The sequence below is a fragment of the Capricornis sumatraensis genome, chromosome 14 (assembly GCF_032405125.1).
Source record: "Capricornis sumatraensis isolate serow.1 chromosome 14, serow.2, whole genome shotgun sequence".
In the NCBI taxonomy this organism is placed as follows: Eukaryota; Metazoa; Chordata; class Mammalia; order Artiodactyla; family Bovidae; genus Capricornis; species Capricornis sumatraensis.
The window spans coordinates 77,192,773-77,203,960 of NC_091082.1; the positions used below are offsets into that span (position 1 = coordinate 77,192,773).

The following is an 11,188-nucleotide window of genomic DNA, read 5'->3' on the forward strand; positions in this document are numbered from 1 at the left end:
AATATTAGGACTTAGATACTTATGAAGTTGTTTAGACCTAACCACATAACCTTGCTTATTTAAATTATATGTAGAATACATCATTAGAAACGCTGGGCTGGAAGAAGCACAAGCTGGAATCAAGATTGCTGGGAGAAATATCAATAACCTCAGATGTGTAGATGACACCACCTTTATGGCAGAAAGTGAAGAAGAACTAAAGAGCCTCTTGATAAAAGTGAAAGAGAAGAGTGAAAAAGTTGGCTTAAAGCTCAACATTCAGAAAACGAAGATCATGGCATCCAGTCCCATCACTTCATGGGGAAACAGTTAAAGACTTTATTTTTCTGGGCTCCAAAATCACTGCAGATGGTGATTGCAGCCATGAAATTAAAAGACACTTACTCCTTGGAAGGAAAGTTATGACCAACCTAGTATATTCAAAAGCAGAGATACTACTTAGCCAACAAAGGTCTATCTAGTCAAGGCTATGGTTTTTCCAGTGGTCATGTATGCATGTGAGAGTTGGACTGTGAAGAAAGCTGAGCGCCAAATAATTGATGCTTTTAAACTGTGATGTTGGAGAAGACTCTTGAGAGTCCCTTGGACTGCAAGGAGATCCAACCAGTCCATCCTAAACAGGATCAGTCCTGGGTGTTCACTGGAAGGACTGTTGTTAAAGCTGAAACTCCAGTATTTTGGCCACCTGATGCAAAGAGCTGACTCTTTGAAAAGACCCTGATGTTGGGAAATCAAACTGCAAGGAGATCAAACCAGTCAATCCTAAAGGAAATCAGTCCTGAGTATTCATTGGAAGGATTGATGCTGAAGCTGAAACTCCAGTACTTTGGCCACCTGATGCAAGGAACTGACTCATTTGAAAGGACCCTGATGCTTGGAAAGATTGAAGACAGGAGGAGAAGGGGACGACAGAAGATGAGTTGGTTGGATGGTATCATCGACATGATGGTTATGAGTTTTGAGAAAGCTCCAGGATATAGTGAAGGACAGGGAAGCCTGGTGTGCTGCAGTCCATGGGGTCACAAAGGGTCGGACACAACTGAGTGACTGACAGTCAAACAAAAACAACAAAGAACAACTCCTGTCATTTTACAGAGGACAGAGCTAAGCAAGGTTAAGGGGTATCATCAAAGGTCATCAGTTGTTGGTATAACAAGAACTAGAATCTGGCTTTATCTTTCGCTGTTTAATGTGCCCTTCCACTGAAAACAAGTAGTTTAATTCACTCATATCATTTGTGCAATAAAAGTTCATTTTCTCTCAAAAATCCTACTTGTAGAAATGAAAAACAGATTCTAACTCAGGCCTGTGCTGGGTGTCCTCCTTGGTGTGAACCTGTATTGACATCTGGTCATACTAACCAGGGCATGTCTTCATTCACTGATATTCTTCCAGGTCCCTAATAAGTAAGTTAAAGCCACTTCTTTTTTAAAAAAAATTTGTTGAAATATAGTTGATTACAATGTTGTGTTAGTTTCAGGCATTACAGCAAAGTGAATCAGTTATACATGCTATATATATTCTTTTTCAGATTCTTTTCCATTATGGGTTATTACAAGATATTGAGCAGACTTCCCTGTGCTATACACTATGTCTATGATGGTTATCTATTCTATATATAGAAGTGTGTATATATATTAGTCCCCAATTCTTAATTTATGCCTCCTCTTTCTCCTTTGGTAATCATAAGTTTGTTTACTATGTCTCTGAGTCTATTTCTGTTTTTTTTTAATAAGTTCATTTCAGTCATTTTTTTAGATTCCACATATAAACAACATCATACGTTTGTCTTTCTCTTTCTGACTTACTTAACCTAGTATGATTGTCTCTAGGCCCATCCATGTTGCTGCAAATGGCATTGTTTCATTCCTTTTTATGGCCGAGTAATACTCCATTGTGACTATACACCACATTTTTATCCACTTATCTGTCAATGGACCCTTAGTTGAAAGCAACCTCTTTTGGCCAAGTCAGACTGAATTCTGGAAATAAAACTGGTAGATTCCACATATTCTAGAGGGCTACTTTCCTCAAATGTTCTTCATCCCTAAAGTTCTGGATAGTGTTACAAGCACAAGGCATTCAAGCAAGCATAGAGCAGGCAAGTACACAGCGCAGGGACGGGGGCCATCAGCTCAGCTCACTCACTCATTCCTGCACGTCCACTGTGATTCAGAGACATGGCAAATGTGAGCACATTGTTTCAGAAGCAGATGAACCAGCTCAAGGCCTTCTCCCATGAACTGAGTACCTTCCGCCAGATCCCTAATGCGGCCCAGGAGAGTGCAGGGGGCACAGTGGGTGAGCAGTCTGCTTCCTTCCTCTCGCTCCTCCCTCCGCTTGGATGGAGGGCTGTGTGCTCACTGTGGGTCTGTCTGTCTCCGGCCACAGCCATCTCAACTCTAGTGTACAACTCTTCTCATTCAATTCTCCAAGACAACACCTGTGTCAGACCCAGACAGATGCTGGTGACTGATGGCACAACCCAGATCAGGAATCCAATTACAATTTCAATGCTAGGAATCACTGTCTGAAAGAGTCACCAGCCACTCCTCCCTGTAGGCTTTTCTCATTAGCCATGGTCCCCCAGTTCCAGCTATCCATTGCCTTCCAGCTAGCCACTCTCTTGTCTCTAGACCATTTATTCCATCTTTGATTCCAAACCCCAGACAGAAAATTTCAAATTCTTTTCCCTCTGATGATTAGAGAAGTTATTCTTTTCATCACAACTCACTGGAGTAGCCCCCATATCTAATTTCTCATGCCAAGTAGACCTACCCAAACTAATCAAGGTATTGACACCCCTTCCATGTGTTGCCCCCTTTTCAGCATTTACTACAAATCCTGGAACAAGGCTGCCTTGAAAGTGAAAGTGTTAGTCACTCAGTCGTGTCTGACTCTTTGTGATTCCACGGACTGTAGCCCACCAGGCTTCTCTGTCCATGGCATTCTCTAGCCAAGATTACTGGAGTGGGTTGCCATTACCTTCTCCAGGGGATTTTCCTGACCCAGGGATCAAACTCCGGTCTCCTGCATTGCAGGCAAATTCTTATCAACTGAGCCACCTGGGAAGCCCTTAAAAGTATTCTAAACTTTCATGTTTAAGGGGGTACATTATAAGCTAAAAGCAAATGATGAAAAACAAAGTGATTTTTCAAAATGCCAGCTTCCGATGCTGCTATATTTGTTTCTCTCTCCAGTTACCGGTGCTACTGTTTCCAAGGACGGACAAAGTTGTCTATGACAGGCTCAGACCCGGAAACGACACCCAGAAGTGTGGGCTCGTTTCTTTCTAGTTCAAGATTGTAGAAGGCGTGAACCAGAAGCCAGAGCGGCAGTTCGGGCATCGAAGAGCTTTATGACGATAAGTCGGCGCTACTGTTGACATATGAAGCTTCAGTAGCCCAGCCAAATTGATCAAATATAAACCCAATTTCCGATTTGCAGGGTTGGGTGGGCTAACAAATTGTATCAGAGGCTTTGCATTGAAGCCTTTAAGAAAACGGAGCTGTTGTCATGAACCCGTAACTCCCTACCCCTCCCTCTGCTTCTAACACCTCATCACCATTATTCATACATAATCGAGGCAAGGCTGGCAGGACTTACCCAGAGCAAGTGGATGACACAGAGGTGGGGCTACAGCCCCAGGGACAAAAGCCAATGACATTAATGGTGGATACATTTTGAGGACCCTCTGTCTGGTCCAGGCATCTTTATACACACTGTCTCATTCATTTCTCACAATGGCCCTAAAAAGGAACTATTGTTATGATCTCTGTGTCAGAATCGTTTTACAAAATATTTGCCAATTGATTTTTCACCTGTATGGTCTTGTTAACGGAGTCACCGTCTGCTTGCCGCCAAAAGACACCTTGGCATTCACAACACTTGGAATAGGATTAGGATAGCAAAAATGAAAAAACAAAATGTTCTTAGCACTTGAACTCCAAAATTTACGCCTCCTCCTAAGGGTCAGGTTTGGAATTTGGGTAGATATAGATTTTTTTTTTTTTTAACCTGTGTAGCTGAGAGAGACTCAGGACATGAGAGGTCTAAGGGACCAGAAGTGGCCTCACAGCTGGGATGTGAAGGATGGAGAAGGACTGTGTAGCTTGTGGAGCAGAGAACAGCCAGGACCGTGGGTCCCTTTCTGATGCTGGGAGGGTGGATGCTGGCAGTTAGAGACAAACGGAAACAGCCTGGAGCTGAGGCATCAGGATCATCATGTGATAACGGGACCACACCTTCCCCATGACTGAATGCCCCATGATTAACCTCTACCCACTTTCCACTCCACCTCCCAAACCAGATGCCAGCCAGGAAGGAAAAATAAATGACAGATTCTACACTCCGTTCACAGTGACAAGGTTTTCACCATCTGCAGAACTGAGGCTCAAGGCAGAAATGAGGTTCATTTGTGCATGCTAAGTCACTTCAGTCGTGTCCAGCTCTGTGCGACCCTATGGACAATAGCCTGCCAGACTCCTCTGTCCATGGGATTCTCCAGGCAAGAATACTGGAGTGGGTTGCCATGCCCTCTTCCAGGGGATCTTCCTGACCCAGGGATCAAACCCACATCTCCTCCGGCTCCTGCACTGCAGGCAGATTCTCTACCACTGAGCAACCAGGGGAAGCCCTGATGTTCAGTCACAGTAAAGCAAAGAAAATCTTTTAGTCATAGCTGAGTTTGCTATAAGTGAAATTAATCCCGACAACGCACAAGGAAACTGAAGTGCGGAGAAGTTAAGGAACCAGCCCCAAGGATACAGCTAGTAAATGGAAGAGCTTGTCTGACTTCAGAATTCAAGTCTGTAGCTGTTCTGCTCAACTGTGAACCAGCTAGATCAAACATATCATCTTTAGGCCAATGGTTTCCAAACTGGTCCAGCTCAACACCGTTTGTTGAGCTAAATGTGAAAGCAGAGTGGCAGCAGGGTAGCTTTGGCTGCAGAGTGGGGACCGAGGCTCGTTGCTGTCCCTGGGGGACTACACACTGTCCCTGGGGGGCTGTCCTAGGCAGATAAGTTAGTTTATTGGCCCTAAAGACAACTTGCCATTTTCACCTTCATGTCTTTGCTCCTTCTAAAATGGGTCCCACCCCAATCTCTATCAATTTAAGCTCCCTTCAGTCCAAACCATCCACAAATCAAAATATAGTTTCCTCCTCCAAGATCCTTCCTTACCAACATTTTTTATTTTTTATTTATTTATTTTACAGCCCATGTCTTTTGTTTTCTTCACACGCAACATGCCATGAGCTCACAGGGAAGGGACTGCAGCAGTTCAGGCTCCTTTCCGTGGGTTCTCACAAGCGTGTTTCTCTGGGTGGAGCAGGCTGGCCCTTCAGCTGAACCCAAGTCCCTTTCTCTTTGGCTTCCTCCTTTCTCTGATCATTTTCCTTCAGGCGTTTCTGGAAGCTATCTTGGCTCTTAGAGTGCTTAATGTGCTCAATTCGCATATTAATTCTCTTGGCCAGAATCTTCCCCTTAACTTGTTTACAGTGATGCCAACAGCATGCTGGGTAACACTGTAGTCTCTTCCAGTTTTGCTACGGTAACGTTTGTAGGGCGTTCCTTTTTGAACAGAACCCACTGCCTTGATATCTACGGCATTGCCTTTCTTGTAGAGTCGCATGTATGCGGCCAAAGGAACAGCTCCACGTTTCTGAAAGGCCGAGAGAACATGCAGCAGGCGCCCGCCTCTCGCCCTTTGCGTTGGTCATTTTGGCGAGTTACTGGAAGATGGTGGTTCTGGCCGAAAGGAAAGCCCTACTAACCCTTTTAACACAAATAAATACTTAACTTCAGAAATCACTGATGGAATGGATGGATGGATCCATCACTTTATGGCTCTTTATGGATGGGTGGATCCCTCCCTGTCCTCAGCCCTGCAAATGAGAGTCACCTGGATAGACAAAATACATTGCTCTGGTCCCAGCTTGCTGCTAAGTCGCTTCAGTCGTGTCTGACTCTTTGCGACCCCATAGATGGCAGCCCACCAGGCTCCCCCATCCCTAGGATTCTCCAGGCAAGAACACTGGAGTGGGTTGCCATTTCCTTCTCCAACGCATGAAAGTGAAAAGTGAAAGTGAAGTCGCTCAGTCATGTCCAACTCTTCGCAACCCCATGGACTGCAGCCCACCAGGCTCCTCCATCCATGAGATTTTCCAGGCAAGGGTACTGGAGTGGGGCGCCATAGTCAATAGGAGAAGGGGCGGGGCTAGCAGTCGTTTTTTAAAAACCCCCTAGGAAAATCCTAATGTGCACTCTGAGTTGAAAATCACCTCTTCCTCTTTTACCCTTGGTCGGTGCAGTTACTATTCTTTGTTTTCTGTGGTTAAGAGCAGAGATCAGGAATAGGATACTCCTGAGGATGAATCTAGGCTAACTTGGAATCCATGGTACTGACACTGACTGGGTGGATGGATGGATACATAGAGAATGCTTTAGGCCTAATTATTCATAGTTTCCTGGTTCACAACTCCGTACTCAGCATCCACCCTCTTCTTCTAGGAAGCTGCTCCTTGCCCCATTCAAACCATATAGTGTTAGTGGAAGTTGACCATCACAGTGTCATTAAAACAAGGAGATTCATCGCTCTTTGAAAACAAAGCTATAGGATGTGAAGCCTGAGTTACCTGCTTCCCTGAGTCCTGACAAGGAGAGAAAGCTGGTCTGAAAAGTAAGGCTGATCCTTAGAGAAAAAAGATAACCCTGGAGGCCTTCCGCAGCAACTGGCATTCATTCCTGAGGTCAGCTGACTCTTCCTCCCCAAAATTTGTTAGCCAAACTCCACCCTTCATCCTGCTGGAGCTGTCATTCGGATTTCTAGTACGTACAGTGAAGAGAGTTCACTGTCTCTGATCTTTAACAAGTAATGAAATCTGAGCCTCAGTTTCCCCATCTGCATCATATGAACACAGAGTTGTTCTCAAGATTAAATAAAATATTTACATAAAGTACTCTTAACAGGTTCTTTAAAAATATTCACATCGTGAATGTGATGATTGCCTTTATCTAGCTTTTTCTTGAGATGTATTTCTAAAATCTGAGTCTTGTGAGTTTACTAAAAGATATAATAAATTTTTTCATTTATTTCAAATCCTTTTCTTGATGTTCAAATACTAGATTTAAACATCTCAAGAAAAAATTATAAGTGAACCTCATTTATAAGCATAGATGCAAAATTTCTAAATAACACATTAACAAATTGAATCTCGGTGTGTATAAAAAGAGAAATTAATCACAACAAAGTAGGATTTCTTTTAGGAGAGCAAGGATATTTCCACATTAGAACATAAAAAGTTTAAAAATTACAAACGTCTGAATAAATGCTGAACAATCATTTGATGAAATTCAATATCTATTTGTGATTTTTTAAATTATTTAACCAACATCAATACAAAATACCTTCCTGATCTTGAAGAATGCTATCTATTAGAAATTTATAACAAAGATTATTCTTAATGGTGAAACATTAGGAGGATTTCCAATAAAATTGGAATAAAGCAAAGATCTTTTCTCTCCTCTTTAAATTTAACACTATACTGGTATTTCTGGTCAACACAACGAGCAAAAAAAAAAAAAAAGAAGAAGAAGAAGAAGAAGAGAAAAAGAGAGTGAGAGAGAGGAAATAAAAGAAATAAAAAGAGTCATTACTTATGGAAAATATCATGTACCAAAAAATTAAAATGTTTAATTGAAAAACTGCTAGAACTAATAAGTACATTTAGTAAAACTCTGGATACAAGATATGGTTTTTGTATCCAGAAAATCAACAATATTCCCATATACTTATAATACCTAAAATAAAATAGGAATGATATCTTTCAAAAGCTCAACAAAACTATAAAATATCTGGGTATATGTTTCATAACATTATGCAAAATCTTCATTAAGAAAAACTATAAAGCCTTCCTGAAGGCTGCAAAAGGAGACTTTACTTGAAAAGACTCAAATTGCATAAATGACAATTTTTCCAAACTAACCTATAAATACAATTCTAATCAACATCCCAAAGATTTGTTGATTCTAAAATTCATATGAAAGAATACAAATGTCAGGGACACTAAGAACAAATTTGAAGAAAAAAAATTGTCAAGGAAGCCCTTGACCTATCGATTATTAAAGTCTTCAGCTTTGCCTCTTCTTTTGCTTCATTCTTGTGCACTCCCTGCTCCCCGCCCCCAGGATCCTATAGTGGTGGTGATGGATGGCAATAGGAACAGCAGCAATGGTAGCTTCAGGAACCAAAATTCTAAGGGAAAAGAACTTTCCTTACCATTCAGTGGAGCAAGGATTCCATGAAGCTAAGATCAAATCCCACTGCTTTTTTTTTTTTTTTTTTTGCTTTCTCTCTGTCCTACCACTTAGTCACAGACACACTGCAATTCCATGGGAGATCAAAAAGGGGACCCCTAGGGCACTAAGAAGTACTGGGCGATAACAGAAAGAGAAGAGCTCAAGACAGTAACCCAGGGAATTTCTGGGCTCACCCTAAACCCGGTGGTGCTTGAATTGAATCCTAATAAGCATATCAAAGACTTTGAGAACACTTCCACCCAGATTGCAGAATGACCACTTGGCGGTACCCTCATGGGACAGAACCAGAAACATGGCAAAGATGAAAACTGAACTGACATGTGTAACCACAACCTACAGAAAGCAGGAGGGAACTTGTGGTCTAAGTCTAATCATCAATTAAAACAAAATTTTAAAAAGTCAATGATATCCATATCATCAAGCAAGATCCAGAGTCTCATAACCTGATACTCAAAATACAACTCAAAATTATGTGTGAAAATTTGTGACGTTCTCAACTCACGCAGGAAAAGATAACCAACAGACACCAATAAGGAGATGATACAGACATTGGAATTATCTGACAAAGACCTTAAAAAATTGTAAAAATAATTTAAAATGCTTAAAAGAGTAGTGCAAACACTCTTGAAAAAAATTTTTTTAAGAAAATTTTTAATTTTTAGCAAAGAAACAGACAATAAAAAGAACTAAATGGAAATTTTAGAACTGAAAAATAATGTCAGCAAAATTTTTAAATTAACTGAAAGGACTTACTAGCAGATTTGAGATGACAGAAGAGTCTGTGAACTTGAAGACAGATCAATAGAAACATTCTAATATGAACAACAAAAAGAAAAGATGGGTTTAATATTTCTGTGATCAGAGTTCTACAAAGGGTTAAGAAAAAGGGAAGTTCTGAAAAAGTATTTGAAGAAATAAAGGCTGGACACCTCTCAAGTTTGACAAAAGACAATAACCTAAAGGTTCAAAAGTACCCCAAACAGGATAAACCAAAGAAATCCACACCCAGACAAATCATATTCATATCACATGAGCCAAATCCTATCTATACATTCCTATTTAGTCTGTTTCTCTGGAGAGTCCTCTAACTAATACAATTGTCAGGATACAAGTCTGTGCTGATGGCCTTGGTACCTTACTGATTGTTGGCTCAAGACCACCTCAGTTATTTGTAATGGAGGCCTCTCCAACATGACGACTTGCTTCATCAGAGCCAGAAAGAGAGAATCTCCTAGCAAGACAAAAATCAGAATCTTTTGAAACTTAATCATAGATATGACATCCTATGCTGAATTGTTTTAGGAAAGGCAGAGGAACCAGAGATCAAATTGCCAACATCTGCTAGATCATGGAAAAAGCAAGAGAGTTCCAGAAAAACATCTATTTCTGCTTTATTGACTATGCCAAAGCCTTTGACTGTGTGGATCACAAGAAACTGTGGAAAATTCTGAAAGAGATGGGAATACCAGACCACCTAACCTGCCTCTTGAGAAATCTATATGCAGGTCAGGAAGCAACAGTTAGAACCGGACATGTTACAACAGACTGGTTTCAAATAGGAAAAGGAGTACGTCAAGGCTGTATATTGTCACCCTGCTTATTTAACTTCTATGCAGAGTACATCATGAGAAACGCTGGGCTGGAAAAAGCACAAGCTGGAATCAAGATTGCCGGGAGAAATATCAATAAGCTCACATATACAGATGACACCACTCTTATGGCAGAAAGTGAAGAGGAACTAAAAAGCCTCTTGATGAAAGTGAAAGTGGAGAGTGAAAACGTTGGCTTAAAGCTCAACATTCAGAAAACGAAGATCATGACATCCGGTCCTATCACTTCATGGCAAATAGATGGGGAAACAGTGGAAACAGTGAAAGACTTTATTTTGGGGGGCTCCAAAATCACTCTAGATGGTGATTGCTGCTGCTGCTGCTAAGTCACTTCAGTCGTGTCCGACTCTGTGCGACCCCATAGACGGAAGCCCACCAGGCTCCCCCATCCCCGGGATTCTCCAGGCAAGAACACTGGAGTGGGTTGCCATTTCCTTCTCCAATGCATGAAAGTGAAAAGTGAAAGGGAAGTCGCTCAGTCGTGTCTGATTCTTAGCGACCCCATGGACTGCAGATGGTGATGGCAGCCATGAAATTAAAAGATGCTTACTCCTTGGAAGAAAAATTATGACCAACCTAGATAGCATATTCAAAAGCAGAGACATTACTTTGCCGACTAAGGTCCATCTAGTCAAGGCTATGGTTTTTCCAGTGGTCATGTATGGATGTGAGAGTTGGACTGTGAAGAAAGCTGAGCGCCGAAGAATTGATGCTTTTGAACTATGGTGTTGGAAAGGACTCTTGAGAGTCCCTTGGACTGCAAGGAGATCCAACCAGTCCATTCTCAAGGAGATCAGTCTTGGGTGTTCTTTGGAAGGAATGATGTTAAAGTGGAAACTCCAGTACTTTGGCCACCTCAAGTGAAGAGTTGACTCATTGGAAAAGACCCTAATGCTGGGAGGGATTGGGGGCAGGAGGAGAAGGGGACGACAGAGGCTGAGATGGCTAGATGGCATCACGGACTCGATGGATGTGAGTCTGAGTGAACTCCGGGAGCTGGTGATGGACAGGGAGGCCTGGCGTGCTGTGATTCATGGGGTCGCAAAGAGTCGGACACGACTGAGTGACTGAACTGAACTGAACTGAACTGAACTGAAGTAACTAGAGTCAACCTATTCTCAAGAAGAGGGAATTCCATAAGGGCAAGAATACAAGAAAGTGAAGATCATTGGAGCCCATTTTAGAGTTTCCCTACCACAAGTGGTTATATTAGAATCAAAGTAAGCTTCATGGCAAAGAGAAGAGGTCCCAAAGCTA

General features: G+C 41.8%; 1 pseudogene; it reads right to left on the reverse strand.

Moving 5' to 3' along the window:
* Nucleotides 1-5,237: 5,237 nt before the first annotated feature.
* On the reverse strand, nt 5,238-5,731 carry LOC138090301 (large ribosomal subunit protein eL21 pseudogene; annotated as a pseudogene).
* Between the last annotated feature and the right edge of the window lie 5,457 nt (nt 5,732-11,188).